The sequence below is a fragment of the Rhincodon typus genome, chromosome 3 (assembly GCF_021869965.1).
Source record: "Rhincodon typus isolate 14 chromosome 3, sRhiTyp1.1, whole genome shotgun sequence".
Classification (NCBI taxonomy): Eukaryota; Metazoa; Chordata; class Chondrichthyes; order Orectolobiformes; family Rhincodontidae; genus Rhincodon; species Rhincodon typus.
In genome coordinates this window covers 87,385,659-87,402,984 of record NC_063334.1, presented here as the reverse complement: position 1 = coordinate 87,402,984, position 17,326 = coordinate 87,385,659, and positions in this window count along the sequence as shown.

The following is a 17,326-nucleotide window of genomic DNA, read 5'->3' as shown; positions in this document are numbered from 1 at the left end:
GGCTTCCTAAAAATCATGTGGCTAGTGATTACTGTTTTCTTTGCTGTCGACCCCAGCTGGGGCTGAACTGGGATTGGAAGGATAGTATTTTGTTATTTTGGAATTAGTTGGGGAGAAAGAAGCCTCTGAGGAAGGACTGCCTAGCTAATACCTCATAATTCTGAAGAGAAGCCTCTTGTTCATCTCAGGATGAAACCTATTTGTTGTTCTGAAAGATCTTCTTTATATTGAGAAGTTTAGCACTACAGCGCCAGGGACCCAAGTTTGATTCTAGCCTTGGGTGACTGTCTGTATAGAGTGTACAAGTTCTCTCCGTATCTGCATGCGTTTCCGTTGGGTGCTTCAGTTTCCTCCCACAGTCCAAAGATATACACGTCAGATGGATTAGCCACGCTAACTTGCTGCATAGTGTCCAGGGATGTGCAGGTTATGTGGATTATCTATGATAAATGTGGGGTTATGTGGTTAGGGTGGTGGTCTGTGTCTGGGTGGGATGCTAGGGAGGGTCGCTGCAGACTTGATAGGCCAAATGACATCTTTCTGCACTGTAGGGATCCTACAATTCTGTGATTCCATGTCTGCCAAGACACCAGAGATGACTGTGCATGATTAGTGACTTGTTCACATGTGCCAGAACATCAGAGCAAGAGACTTCAAAACATCCTATACTTTATCCCTTTTGTCTTCAATAATAAGCCAAATACCTAGAAAGGGAAATTAAAAAAAAATCTTTGTGTGTGTGTGTGTGTGTGTGTGTGTATGTCTATGTGTGTACGTCTATGTGTGTACGTCTGTGTGTGTGTGTATATACACATGCACACACTTGTGGTTAGAGGGATAAATGTTTACAGTTCCACATAACAGACTGTTAACCAGTTATTATTTCCTTTTTGAATAAGTTTTGCTTTGATAATAAGCTAATAATTGTAATAATTAAACAAACTTGGTTGATAGATTTTTAACTTTAAAATCTAATATAGATAAGGTATTTCACTAGCCAAATTGGTAACTGGGAAAAACATCTTTATTTAATGCTGTGACCTGTGGAGTAGGTGCAATTCAGTACTTTATTCCAGCCTTGATCATAATCATAGCAAAAAGGTAAAGAGGTAGTCCATCTGTTTCAGTCATTATTGATTAATAATATGGCATCATTCAGTGTTGATAACTTAAACAAAGTTGCCTGGCAGAAATAAGATCCATCCAATATTCCTGGAGGAAGTTTAAATGGACGTGGTAGAAGCACATAACTAAATCTTTCAATCCCAAAATTAAAATGCACCAGATGCTAGAAAACTGAAATAAGTAACGGGACATGCTCAACAGATGAAGCAATATCTGTGGAGGGAGAAACAAAGCTAAACTTTCAGATTGATAGCTTTTCATCAGAAGTTCTGACAGAAGAGATATTTGCTGTGGAGTTGGTATTTGAACCAGTTCTTTTAACTTTATATAGACATGTACAGGGTCCACAAGCTAACTGTTTGCAGATGATGCAAAATTTGATGTGACAATATTGACCAGAATTATAGCAAGTGTTTAGAGGATGTAGACAATTGGTGAAACAGGCAGAGTTGTGGTAGGTGCAATGTGGATATGTGTCAAGTGATTTGAATTTGAAGAAACTGCATGGAGTGGTTGTTTAACCTACATGTTACAATTCGAGGGGTCTTTGTATGGAAGCAAGCTTTCTTTGACTCTTAATGATGGCAGGGAAAGTTGATAAGGCACAGACAAATAATAGCTGAAAAAATATAAAAGGGGTAATTGAGTTTGTAAATCACTCGGATGTAGAAATTTACAGCATAGTATTCAGCCCAACAAGCTAACAAGTAGCTAAACAGCCAAATCTTACTTTCCAGTTCTTGGTCTGTAGCCTCGTAGGTTATTAAAGTGCATAGCCAATTTATTTTTCAAATGTGCGCAAATATGTCAAGCTGAATAGTCTCCTTCTGTGCTGGGACCATTTTCTTATTCCAGCCACTTGACTAGTCCACTGATATTTTCCTGCAGTCTATTACAAAACCAGGCCATTGAATACAAAAACACAGAAGGCTAGCTATGATATTTACAAATTGCTGACTAGGCGCCAACAGAATTATTGTGTGCAATTTAGGTCATCACACTTTAGGAAGAACCTTAAGGCCTAAGGGAGGATATTAACAGAATGAAAACATGAATGAAGGTAGTCAGTTATGTAGAAAGAATGGAGAAGCTGAACTTTTTGACCTTGAAGCTGAAAACGACACGGAGAAACCTAATAGAGATATTCAAATTTATGAAAGCCGATGAAGTAGGAAGAAACTGTTTTCTCTAGCAAGTGGGTTTACAACCAAATGCCATAGATTTAAAACAATTGACAAATGGCTTAGACAGAAAGGAGGATATATTATCTCACAAAGTGAGTTGTCATCTGTAACACAATATCTGAATGGGTGATAGAATCAGATCAGCCCCTTTAAAAGACAAATGAATTTGTGTTTGAAGAGGACTAATTTTCAGCATAACTGGGGAAAAACAGGAGCGTAGTGTGAAATTGGACAGCTCCTTCAAAGGGGCAACATACGCATGATGGCCCAATTCTATTTTTCCATTCTGTGTTATCACGGCTAAAGGTAAAAGGGCAGGTAATGTGGAATTAAACAAAAAGCTGTGGATCCTGAAGATTTGAAACAAAAACAGAAAGTACTGAAGAAACTCAGCAGGCCTGGGAGTATCTATGGAGAGAAAAGCATAGTTAACATATTGAGTCCAGTGACCCTTCATCAGAAATGAAAGCAGCTGGGACTTGGTGGTATTTCTGCTGATGATGAATTTGGGGCTGGGGGGCTGTGGTGGGGAAATAGGAATGAGTTGAATAGATAGAGATGCCCCAGAGAAGCAGAAAAAAGGAGAAGCAGACAAAAGGGTTGTTGATGATAAGCCAGGAGAGCAATAAATGTTGAATGGGTGCTAATAGGAAATGTGAATAGTTGAAAATGTGCTGGTTGTGCTGGGAGCAATGCATTCAAAAAAGGACCTGGGGGTGTAGGGATGGGAACGAACAAAGAAGAAGGTGTTCACGCTCTGAGATTGTTCAACTCAATGCTGAGTCTTAAGGTAGCTAGGTGAAAGATGAGGTGTAGGTGTCCCTCCAGCTTGCATTGAGCTTCACTGGAGCACTGCAGCAGGCCTGAGAGAGAAATATTGGCATGAATAATGCAGACATTATTTTTTTCCAACATACAATAACAGGAAACAAGAGATTGATTGTTCTCCTAGTTACTGCGTTAAATGATATGCATGAGTTAAAAGGAATCATAAAAAAAGCTGCGCTTATAAACACAGAGTACAGTGATCACAGAACATACATAAGTAAACAAGAGTAGAACTAAAGGAATGGATGCAAAAATTAAAAAAAAAACTTCAGTTCTGAAAAAGGCCCACTGAACCTGAAATGTTAACTCTGCTTTCTCTTCACAGGTGCTGCCAGACCTCCTGAGATTTTCCAGTTATTTCTGTTTTGGTTTTAGATTCCCAGCACCCGCAGTTCTTTCGGTTTTTGTCTAGAAGAATGGATGGTTAAACTTACCTCTAGTTACTTAATGAATAATTAATATTGTTAAATTTGAGAATAGCCAATCTTTATTCAACTTTTAAACAATAAAACTATAACCTTGGGTACTACAGTAGATTTTTAACTTATTATCTGTACTACTTCAGAATCTATTATGAAAAATCATCTTGGCAAGAACTGAATGATTTGTAATGATTCTAAAAGGCAAGCATTACCACAACTCCAGGTTGTAGTTATATGGCACCTTTGATGTAATTAACCATTTCAGTGCATTTCACAGAAGTATTATGAAGCAAGGTTTGACAATGAGTCATGTATTAGGGCAGGTTGTCAAAAACTTGGTCAAATTCATAGATATTAAGGTGCATCTTAAAAGAGGAAACAGCGGAAGAGAGATGGAGACCTTTAGGGAGGTAATTTCAGAGTATGCTTCCTAGGCAACAAGGTCACAAACAATAAGGTAGGAACAACATAAGTACGATCAACTTGGTGTTCTAGAATGGTTTCATCAGATAGTCACAAAAGCTCAGGACAGACTTAAGAACATAGCAATAGGAGTAGGCCATTCTGTCCCTCAAGCCCATTCTGCCATTCAATGAGATCATGGCTGATCTGTGATCTAACTCCATATGCCTGCCTTTGGCCCATTTCCCTTAATACTTTTGCATAGCAAAAAAAAATCTATCTCAGACGTAAAATTAACAACTAATTTAGAATCCACTGTCATTTTTGGAAGAGTGTTCCAAACATTTACCACCCTTTGTGTTTAGAAGTGCTTCCTAAAACTTCCCCTGAATGGTCCGGCCTTAATTTTTAGACTCTGCTTCCTAGTTCTGGAATCTTCAACTCATGGAAATAGTTTATCTTTATCTACCATGTATTTTCCTGTTAATATATTGAAGACTTTGATCAGATCACCCCTTAATCTTCTAAATTCTAGAGAAAACAATTTGTACAATCTCTCATCAAACGTAACCCTTGAAGTCCAGGAATCATTCTTGTTACCTATGTTGTTTGCCTCCAAGGCCAATATATCCTTCCTAAGGTTTGATGCCCAGATCTACTCATAATACTCCAAGAGGAGTCAGTTTAAACAGTGTCTATTAACAAGCTGCACATGATGGTAAGACTACAGAGCAGCATGGTCTGTGCTGTACAGGTTCCAGCTTTCTAATGGAGCATTAACATGTGACTACTGAGGCCACAGTTACATCAAAGTTTACCTCAGAGGCTCATCTTCATATTAGTTAAACCCAATCTTTACAATCAGGTTCTGAAGTCAGATTTCAACAAAAAAAGTAATTTCAGTTGTTGAATTTTTTTTCTCCTTGCTATATCCTTAGAATTTCAGTTTCTGGATGATCTGATTTTCTACCTTTAGAGCCTAGTGATAGTACATTGATTACATGAGAGATGTTTTCTGCCTGTGCACTCCCTTTTTCCAAACTACTTGTTGAAAAAAACATATCAGTAATCTCAAGAATTGGTTGGCATGGGTTTCCAATCAAATGGTTTACTTAAATTTTGAATGTGTAATATTGGTGGGAGAGCACAAAATCAATAAATTGTCCATATTCTGTAATTATGGAATTAAGCAAATTGTAGTTATAGTAAAATTGAGCTTATCTGTTCCAACTGTTGAGTTATTCCCTACATATTGACTGATTCAATGCTAATGTGCATTCCATAACAGGATCTCACATGCATAATTATCTGGGTAATTCCTTTGCACTATATCTAGCGAAACAACAGCATGCTGTAGAAATTGAAACAATTATGTGTACTTGCTATATTACATACTGCCACATGGACTCTCTGCTGTTTACTGAAATAAAACTAAAAATAAACTATTTATCAAGACAGACACAGCTTTAGACCATTCACTGTATCATTTATATAAACTTCTTCAGGAGACAATATGCTTCTTCTTGTTAGTCAGTTCCTTGAAACCGAGGATGACTTTTGTACAGTCCAGATTTGCAGGTCATGAGGCGAAAAAAACACTTTGATGCTGCATCCATGCACTGTGTCATAGGTGGAGCAGGTGGTGTTTGGGGAGAAGTGGGGTGAGCAGCTCAGGTTTTCACACACCCCTTCTGGTATTTGCACTTGGCCTTCTCCTGGGCCTATTGCATATTCTTGAGGTGGTTAGCAGCTTTATGTATGCTTCTTCTCCAGTTTGGGTGAACTTGGGCAAGACATTCCCATGAATTGATGAGGATATTGCACTTTTTCAGAGAGGCTTTGAGGTCATAATGTGGACCTGGTAATTGCTTCCTGTTACAAAGCTCAGAGTAGAGAGATTGTTTTGGAAGTCTTGTGTTAGCCATGTGAATATTATGACTGATCCAAATGCACCTGATTGACAGTAACAAATGTCTCAATGTTGGGGATGATGGCCTGAGACAAGACACTGATATTGGAGTACCAATATTGACACTGAACTTTTAGCATTTTGCAGAGGCTTCACTGGTAATACGTCTCTTAGGGATTTGAGATGATTGCTGTACATTATCCATGTCCCTGATGCATAGGCAGGAAAGCAAGTAGCACTACTGCCTTGTAGAACATGAGCTTAGTGCAGGATTTGAGTTTTTTCCTCAGCTGTCCAAAGGTTGCATTGTCACACTGGAGGTGATGTTGAATTTCATTGTCAATGTTTGCCTTCATCAAAAGAAGATGCCCAAAGTATGGAAATGATCGATGTTGTCCAGTGGCCCACCATTGATCTTGATAGACGGGTCACCATTTTGTCTGATGGTAGCAAGCTGGTCGAAGATTTGTGTCTTGCAGATATTTGGCCTAAGGCCCAATTCCACATCTGTCTCTGTGAATGTATCAACAATGGTTTGGAGCAAAATGCAGTTTTCATAACTCATACAATCAATTTCCCTCTGCTGTTTAGTTAAGGAAAATAATAAATATGCAATTTATAAAAAATAGATTGTTATTCTAAGAATAAAATAAGTTATTACCACCTGCCAGACTATAATGGGCATCATTTATATTCGACATGCAGAAGGTAGTAGTCCAGAATGCTCTATCCTTGTAGCTTAAGGAATAAGCATAAATATGGGACAAAATAGTGAGACACTTAAAGGAGGAACAGTTAATAGGCAAATAGAACAACCTTTGTGGGTTTCCCTCTATATCATGCCATTACTGAACATACAGTGACATACTAAATTGAAAAGTATGCAAAAGAGTGAATATTTGTCCCTGATTTTAGTTGTGAAATAAAGATACCACTGCATCCACAAGGCTTAAAAATAGCTGGACCTTTATCTTTGAGATGTTGTCAAACACAGAAAGTGATAATATTAATTTGTTTATGTGGCCTATAGATTCTGACATAGAGGAATGAGTAATTCCAAGATAGCAACAACTTTGACTGTACAGCTATGTCTTCCTGATACCAAATAGTATTCAACTTCTGATTTGTAAAGCTATTCATAATGTCTAGCCTGAAAACAGCATTGTTTCGCAAACTGAGTAATTTGATTTGTATGATTTAGCCCCTTAGCTTACAATCTCTAAATACTGAAACCATACTGCACTGAATTGTCCTTATGAAGAGGGAAAAAACAAGTACTTCCTGCACAGACACTCTTATCAAAATAATGCAGGCAGGCACAATGCTGAATAATTGGACTATTCAATTTCTAGATTGTTTCAATAGGCTGATGAAGAATATAGCTCAGCAGAGGTTTTGATTGAATATTGTCCTCCACAAGTGAAGCTTCATTGTATTGTAAGACAGGGTTCTAAGTCCAGCTGTCACAGCTTGTTGGATCGGCCTTGAACGTTTTAGTGGAACTTTGTTTATGTATCAACCTTTGGCACCCAGCCAGGCCTCTGACCAAGGACATATGACATCAATCTGCGATTGGAGACATTGGACTTATTTCCAATGGATAAACTGCTGAGGAATTCCAGAGGGAGGATCAGCGACAGCTGCAACTAAAATAAGTTCCAATCATTACTTTACTTTTTAGTATTATTCCTCCCAATTATCATTAATGTTTTGCTTTTATTTTATTTACTTGCTTTATTCCATGTTTTTCTCTTTGCATTCCTAGCTCCTTATCTTTTTATTTCTAGTCCCATGGTTAATCTGTTTGCTTCCTTTCTCTTGTTTCACATTTGGTTCTAATGACTATTCGGTTCGTCTCTGCATTCCTTCCATATTTTCACTTTGATTCCATTTAAAATGTTCTGTAGCATTAAAAATTGTTTCTTCTAGACAGGTCTGCATGTTACTTTCTTTTACCTTGTTATAATCTTCCCAGCCCCATGAAATATTCTCTACCTGACAGGTAGTATACCAAGAATTCTGTCAAAGCTCAGCTTCAACAGACTGTATAGAGGGAATATGAAATTAGCAAGGATTATTCAGATCATTGATCACTTTTCCTATTTCCTTCTGGAGCAGTGAAAGCTTCACCTCATCCTTTAAACTTCAATTTTTTCTTAGAGTCGGAGATTGTGGTTTTGCATTTCACTTCAGACACTTGATTTTCACAGAATCATGGAAACTCCTGTGGCCTTTAAAAATGGGGACCAGGATTTGGATCTGGATGGTCTGCCCCCATCTTGGGTAACAAGTCTTATTTGTGCTAGTAGTGGAATCAGGTGGAGGGATGTGACTCACACATAAGTGAGACCCAAATTCAGCAGGGCCATTGGCCATTTGAACTTGGTGCTGAGCTCAAAGAAACATTATGTTAGCTGCAGCAAGGGCCTTCTTCCAGAGTGTGTGAGTTGTAATTTTTGAAAGTGGATGTAAATGCTCGTGTCGAGTGAGTAAAGTCACTAGAAAAAATCAAAGTATTTAAATAGCATGTCTTTTACAAAAGAAACCAAAAATTTCCTACACTTGTGTCTTTGTGAATGCCAAAAACAAATTGTTAGCACTTCAATAGCTATTCACTGACACAACCCTAAATACTATCATTACAGCCTCATTAATGTTCAACTGTTTTGCCCAACATGTAATTGTTAAAGTGGGTGCCAAAAGAATTAACTGTTTTTGATGTAGGATTATGAAGACAAATGTTGTTTTAATAGGGGATTAAATACTCAAGGGATTTTAAATGTATTGAATGGACTTTTTCAAATTAGTTTTAACTTTTTATTTAATTTTAACATGGCTTCTGTAGGCACTGGGAAAACAGAATTGGTTCCCTTATTTAAAGAAAGGTGTGGAGGTGCCAATGTTGGACAGGGGTGGAAAAAGTCAGATGTCAAAAGACACTAAGGTATAGTCCAACAGGTTTATTTGAAATCACAAGCTTTTGGAGCGCTGCGCCTTCATCAGGTAAAGTCTTCACCTGACGAAAGAGCTGCGCTCTGAAAAGTTGTGATTTCAAATAAATCTGTTGGACCAAAACCTGGTGTTGTATGACTTTTGACATAAGGAAAGGTGTACTGGCATTGAGGGTTTACTAAGGTCAATTCTGGTTATGGAGTGATTTTTTTTTATGAGGAGAGATTGAGTTGGTAGGCCTTGTGCTCATTGAATTTTTGAAGAAGGAGAGGTGACTTTATAGAAACATATACGATTCCTAGGAGCTTGATAAGGTAGATATGGAAAGATTTTTCACCTTGCAGACAGTTTAGAGCCAGAGGGCATAATCTAAGGCGGGGTCACCCGTTTAAGACAAGATGAGGAGGAACATTTTCTCTCAATAGGTAGTGTATCTGTGGAATTCTTTACTGTAGAGAGCTGTCAAGACTGGGTCATTACATATATTCAATGTTGAGACAGATAGATTTTTAATCAGTAAGTGAATTAGGAGGAAAGGACAAGATAGTAAAGTTGAGGATTATCAGATCAGCCATGATCTCTTTGATAGATAGAGCAAACCTGATTGGCTAAATGGCCTACTTCAGCTTCTTTATTTTATGGTCTTATAGTGAGTTGGTATGACTTCAAGGTAGCATATGACCAAGTATGATATCAAGGAACATGGGCAAGTTTTAAATCCATGGGAATTGGAGGAAAACTCTCCTCTGGCTGGAGTCATAATTAGTACTCTGTATAACAGGTAGTACTGACATAAAGCACTTCCTTCCATCTTAAGGTCAGAAGTGGAGATGTTTGCTGATGATTGCCCAGTGTTCTGCACTATTCCCAACTCCTCAGATACTGAAGCAGTCCTTGTTTATATGCAACAAGACCTGGATAAGACCCAAGCTTGGGCTGACAAGTGGCATGTAACATTCATGCTACACAAATGCCAGGCAATAACCATCTTCAACAACAAAAAAAACTATCGATTTCCTATTGACATTTTATGGTATTACCAACAATATTTGGGGTTTAACATTGATTGGAATTTTGACAGGCACAGCAATATAAATACATTGATGACAAAAGCACGTCAATTCTGGAAATTCTGAGGCAGGTAATCTGCTTCCTGACTCCCCAATACCTGTCCACTATCTGCAAGGTACATGTCAGGAATGTGATGGAAGTCACTCTTTTTGTCTGGATGAGTGAGACTTCAACAACATGTACAAATCTTTGTAGAGCACTTGATGGGCACTCCATTTATGGGGAGGTGATGGCCTAGTGGTATTATCGCTGGACTATTACTCCAGAGATCCAGATGATGTTCTGGGTTCAAATTCTGCCATGGCAGATGGTGGAATTTGAATTCAATAAATATCTGGAATTAAGAATCTAACGATGACCATGAATCCATTGTCGATTGTTGGAAATTTCCATCTGGTTCACTAATACCTCTTAGGGAAGGAAACAGCCGTCCTTACCTGGTCTGGCCTACATGCGACTCCAAACCCACAGCAATGTGGTTAACTCTTCACTGCCCTCTGGGCAATTAGGGATGGATAATAAATGCTGCCTGGCCAGCGATGTCCTCATCCCGTGAATGAATAAAAAAAACTATCACCTTAGACTTTCACTTTCTCTGTCCCTGATGCATAATAGCAATGTTGTGTACAATGTACTAGCTACAATGCAGAGAATTACCAAGCCTCCTTCCACAGCACATTCCAAATCCAAGAGTTCTCTCAACTAGAAGGACAGAGGCAGCAGTTGGATGGAAACAGCACCAACTGCTAATTCCCCTGCAATGAAGATACACATCATCCTGATATGGAACACTATTATTGCTCCGTCCCTGCCACTGGATGAAAATCCTGGAACTCACTTCCTAACAGCACTGTGAGTGTACCAACACCAGATGGACTTCAGCAGTTCAAGAAAGCAGCTCATCACCACCTTCTGAAGGTCAAATAGGGACAAGCAATAAAAACTGGTGTCATCAATGACTTTTACATCCTATGAAGTAACATCAGAATATTAAGACAGAGGTTGAGTATTGCTGCAAAAAGACACATTTTGTTGAAAGTTTTAATCATGTAGTCATCAGGACAATTTGCAGCAAAACCAATTCAAGGAGAAAACCAACATTTATACTGCATGAAGGGAAAATCCTGATTGGTTGGCAAATAGACTCTGATTGATAGAGATATTTCCATGAAGAATATACCCATTAATGCTGTTTGACAGTTAACTGCCAAGATTTTTAAGAATTTTAATCCAGGCTGGTTGATTTGAATAGCTAGGGTTTTACATGGAGAAATTAACCAGAGAATGGTTGTCATCTATTTTGCTAAGTTGAAGCAGACATAGTGTATATGAATTCAAAGAACATGTACACGCACCAATCGGAGTTAATCTGCTGGTTTAAAATGTAAACATAGCCATGAGAAAGTGACACCTGGAATGAACTATGGAAGGCACTAATGACTTCCAAAAGGCTTGATGCAAAGTTCCAAACAATGTAATATACATCAGAGATTCAAAGTAAGCCTTGTCAATACATAAGAAGCTGGCTGATGGATAGGAAACAATGAATTTTCATAGATTAACTGTGTCAAGTGGGGGAAATGCTGAGCAGAACATTCTCAAATCCAATGTTGCTCCCCTGCTGGGAACAAAAGTGAATACAACTCCATTTGGACAGGTGGTGGGATCCACGGCAGAATATTTCATTCAGTTCAGCATAGAGGTCTGTCATTGAGAGGTGCTGGCCTAATCGAAGGATCAGCAGCATTTGCAGCCATAACAGTGTCACTTATAGAGCCAGCTGCTGCTGAGGCTGCAGGGAGAGGAAGAGACAGTGAACATGTTACATTCACGTTCCAGGCAGGCAGACTGTGGTGATCAGAGTGGTGAACCCTCCACCAGCAAACCCAGAGCTGTGGGGGACAATTGATTCTGTGGTTTTGGTTTGACCATTAAGGAAGGGCCACCCCCATCAGGAAACCACTGAAAGAGTATCATAGTTTACTCAGTGGTCTTCCCATTTGGTGTGGGCCTGTCTTGATTTATGAGAAGACCATCAAGTAAACCATGTTGACCGTTCAGTGGGTTTATATCTGGTATAGGTCATGGCTATTAATTAGCCACTTAGTTAGTATAATCGATCGCTCATGACTTGCTTAGTCATAACAGAAGATATCAAGCTCCCCTCTTGGTACGTTCCACTACCATTTCATAAGAGATCCCAAATCTGTGTCATCTCCAAAATGCTGATAACTGCTACCTACTGAGTGAGGCACCTTAGGGCTCAGAGTTCAGACAACTACTGCTTCTCATTTAAATGACCTAGATTTAGATGTTCAGAGTAAAGTGGTCAAATTTGAAGATGATTTCAAACTAGGAGGATAGTGGAATCTGAGGATCCGATTCAGAAATGATAGAATATCTCGGACAAGTAATGAAAGTAGACAGAATAGCATATTAAGCACAATGCAGCTAAATGGAAAATGCTACATGTAGGCAACGCATGCTTAACTCATGAGATATCAAAATGATTAAGCTACCATTGAAATATACCTTGAGTCTAGAAATTGGATCAGGACTGCGCCTGTTTAATAGGCATAAAAATGGAGGTTGGCAGACCAATTCAACATAGTCCTGCCTCAACAGTGTGCAACCTGTGCTATACTGGGTCCAAATTCAGATACGATCCAATTCTGAGAACTATTAATTTCAGTAGACTTGCTACTAAACACACCCAACTGTCAGACAGCACCAATCAACAAATTTAATACAACAACTAAACATTATCAGAAAATGTAGGAAAAGCACTGGTATAAGGCTGCCACAGGTGCCAAACTTCAAGCAGCTGATTTTGAGATTAAAAAAAGTATAAGCAAATGTTATCACATCCTCTATATATTCTTTTATAAGTAGGCTTTTTGCTCGAAGGAACATATAATATGAGCTGACGTGCTACCTTCAATGGGAAAATATACGCACACATTTCAACACAGTGCACATGCCAACCCATGTAGGTATAACATCTTGGAGCAGCTTCTTACAGCTGAAAAATCAGTTGGAATTTTTTAAACTCCACTCTTCACAACCACTCAATACCCACCAATGTTTGGAATCTTAAATTTTGTAAATAACGATCTTGTGATTTTGAAGCCTGCTGGCAAATCCACTGTAGAAGTCACATTACTGTACAGTTCCACACTATGCCTTTTAAAGTCCAGCGTCCATGTAAATAATTGCTGCATGCAAAAGTATGTCAAAGTTCTGGCACTCTTAATGGATCAAAAGGCATCTGGCTTGGCCAGAGGCCGTTGAAACACTGATGCATTTGTTAAAACTGCTTTTCCAGTACATCTTCACAAAATAATTCAATTCCAATGTAACCGTTCAGTACTAAACTACCTGCACTATAGATTATTTTTTCAACAAGTGTGAACCATTCATGTTTTTCCTTGGGAATGTACAAATTTTTCTTTGGTGACTTAGTTAGGTAAAGTAGCTGAGTTTTGTTGCACTGAACCATGTATATCAAGTAGATCTGCAATTCCAAGCCTGTTTTGTGCTGGTATGGCAATTGCAGTACTATGATGTGGTCTCAATGTCCCTTGGCTCAGTCAGTGTTGCCATGCCATGTTGTTAGTCACAGACCTCTGCTAGAAAGTGAACATATATAGAGTTTGGGGTGAGGACAGACTCAGGCCTGGCTATTATGTCCCTGTTGGCAAATGTCCCACAACACTGTTAAGGCTCATTCAAAGCACAGCTTTAAATTAGCGCCAACCATTAGAGGATGGGAAACACTGGTACAACAAAATATTCAAGAGAATAATCAAATTTTCTCCAAAAGCTCATGTGTGTATAGAACTATGGACCACCAGCACAGCTTCACAAAATATCAATCTGCTGTTCTTAACAAACATTTTTTCTTAAAAATATGTATTGTACTTTGGTAAAATAATAATTTTAAAGGTGTGTTTTGTAATTTTTTAGGAATATGGTGAAAATGTCAATGTTTTATTATTACAATGTATTCATTTCCCGTATGCTTTCCAAACTAAGAATAAAATGTGGCTGGGCAAGATAAATAAGAAAGATAAGATTTCATACTGGGTGCACGATTATCGTGACAATAGTGTAAGTACCTAGTTTATTTTGTGCACATGGCCCAGTGATTACCTGGCTATGCCATATGCTCAAGGAAAACAGTTTCAGTTTCCAGCAGTGGTAATTGAATAATAACATAGCCACAAAAGATATTGATTCCACCAACCAATTGCAGTACAGTCATAATTTGCAAGGTGCGATATGTTGTAGTTGACAACATAATAAAAGGGGAAAAACAAAATAAGTAATTTTCTTATCTTAATTGTGGTCAATAAAAGTTGTCTATAATTCATATAATGCAGCAGCATTATGTGTAGACATTGTGGTGCATGTAATGAAGTATCAAATAATGATATCGCAGCTATAGTGAAAGATAATTTATCTTTATTGCTGTTTTATTAAAAGGGTAGTATTAATTGAAATCAATTTGGCCTCACCTATGAAATCAGCCAATAGAGTTTACTGTTTTGAATGTGCTTCTTTTCTCCTTTGATGAAGCTCTAAAGTATTAACAGCTGTATTTCTTCATCACACCTCTCTTACACATCGAAACACATGCCGAACACACAGTACAGTAGTCAGTGAATTGAAAATTACGTTCATGCAGCCGGGTAGGACATCATTTTGTTTGGACATATCTGGAAGTATCAGCTGTCTTTTACATAGATTTGAAGCTTTAGTAATATCTGCATTGTATGGCTTGTACCTAGGTACACTTGTAGCTAATAAAAACAAAGAACTGTGGATGCTGTAAATCAGAAAGAAAAACAGAAGTTGCTTGAAAAGCTCAGCAGGTCTGGCAGCATCTGTGAAGAAAAAGTCAAAGTTATCAGCTCCTTTGTCTATCCAACTGCTCTTCTCTCTCTTCAGACTCCCTACCCCATTTCCCCTCCCTATTTTCTGCATATAATAGGGGAGGTGATGGCCTAGGAGTATTATCGCTGGACTGTTAATCCAGAAACCCAGAAAACATTCTGGGGACGTGGGTTCGAATTCCCACCATGGCAGATGGTGGAATTTGAATTCAATTAAAGAATATATGGAATTAAGAATCTAATGATGACTGTGAATCCATTGTCAATTGTCAGGAAAAACCCGTCTGGTTCACTAATGTCCTTTAGGGAAGGAAACTGCCATCCTTACCTGGTCTGGCCTACATGTGACTCCAGACCCACAGCAATGTTGTTGACTCTTAACTGCTCTCTGGGCAATTAGGGATGGACAATAAATGCTGCCTGGTCAGTGACACCCTCATCCCGTTAATCAATAAAGGATATAAACCAGCATTTCCCCAGCCACCATCAGTTCTGAGGAGGGGGCACCGGACCCAAAATATTAACTGATTTTTTTCTTCACAGATGCTGCCAGACCTGCTGAGCTTTTCCAGCAACTTCTACTTTTGTACCTAAGATGGCTCTGTAACTGCTGATTTCTAAACGTTTCACTGTACTCATTTGAGCTAAATTAACTAAAGCTAATTTAACTAAACCAACAACACTATTATGCCACCTGTTCCAACATACTGAAAATCCTTTAGAAGTGACCAGAAATGGAAGTTCCTTCACGGTACCGAGGATATACGACAATAAAACAAACAACTGTGGATGCTGGAGATATGAAACAAACAAAAACAGTAATTGCTGATCTGGCCACACATGTGAAGAGAAAACAGAGTTAATGTTTGAGTACAGTCACTCTTCATCAGTAGGGTATACAAGGGGAAACTTGTCTTTGAGACACTATCTTTCAAATCAGATATTAAATAGTGGCCTGGCTGCACTCAAGTGAATGTAAAAGATCCCATGACAGTATTTGAAAGCAAAGCAGTGGAGTTATCCTTATTATTCTGCTCAATATTTATCTCTCAACCAACATCACTAAAGCAGATTATCTGGTCATTATCACATTAAGCTTCCTGTGCACAAATTGTCTGCTGTATGTCTTGCATTACAGCACTAATTACTCTTTAAAAATACTTAATTGTCTGTAAAACACTTCATGACATCTAGTTGTCTTGAAAGGCAATACAAAGATCCAAGTGTTCCTTTCCAATGTGAAGTTTCTCCATATCTTCGCAGTAATTCATTTATCCTCAAAATCCATTCGCCTCCATTGTACTTTATATCTTTGGGTGAAATCAATCTTAAAATACAATTGGAGACAACAAGGTGCAGGGCTGGATGAACACAGCAGGCCAAGCAGCATCATAGGAGCAGAGAGGCTGACGTTTCGGGCCTAGACCCTACAATTGGATGCCATTTGCACATTGGGAAACAAAAAAAACCCCACAAATTAAAAAAAAATTTGGCAATTAGTAAACCATTTACAATTAGTATTTAAAAGGGGTTATTTATAAGATAACTTGGGAAATGTCATCGAAAGAATAATATTGTCTCCTGACTATTTTTGAGAGAGAATGCTTGTGCATGCATTTAATTCACAGGATAAATGTTGTCTGTTTAAACACAGAGATGCTCTCTATTTCAATCTTTCTTTCTTTCTCTCTCTCACTCACACACACACACACACACACACACACACATACACACACACAATACATTCAGCATTTCATTGTCTTCTGTGGACTTAGTGTTATATTTCAGTGGACATAAAACAAATATTTACAGTTAGTACACAATCATTCTCAGTCAAATAGGTTTTCCAGGTGAGGGACAGCAGATTAGTGTTTATTTCAAAAATCCTCAAAGCTTGATTGAAAACTTCAATTGATTCATTCTAATTGCTATTTCCAGCCAGGTGTTTGTATATTTTAATATTGTTTCTTGTTGGAACTTTTACTTCACTGTGCAGTTTCTGTCGTCATTGATTCCAATTTCATTGTGATTTATTCATGAATTCAAACGTACTGATGCTCGATATTCAAAACATTGCAAATAATTCAATTTAAAGTTAATGCGTCTCTTGAAACTAAAGGCCAAAATGAAAATCATAAATATATACGTGTACAATTGCTTAAGCTATTTACCAAATATTGGTCTGTTCATATAATATTGTTCTGTTTAGGTAATAAATATGTCCACTCTATTTTGGAGAACTAATTCATCTTAATCAAATCAAGTCTTAAACAATTTTTTACCAGATCCCAAACCATCCTTGCTGCTTTTGATAATTAATAATATTCTATTCATGGTCTAGTTTCATAACTTCTTACATCGCAATATGTTGTTCATGTCTGGTCGTCATGAAATGAATTTGTGCAGCTGCCAGTTAAACAATACTCTGATTGTGCAGATTTAAGTGCTTCAAGAAATGTTCAATAGGCATAAATTGGCTAAATTTAAAGAACGTTCAAAAATCAAACCTACACAAGATCCTGCTTTACATATTCCAAC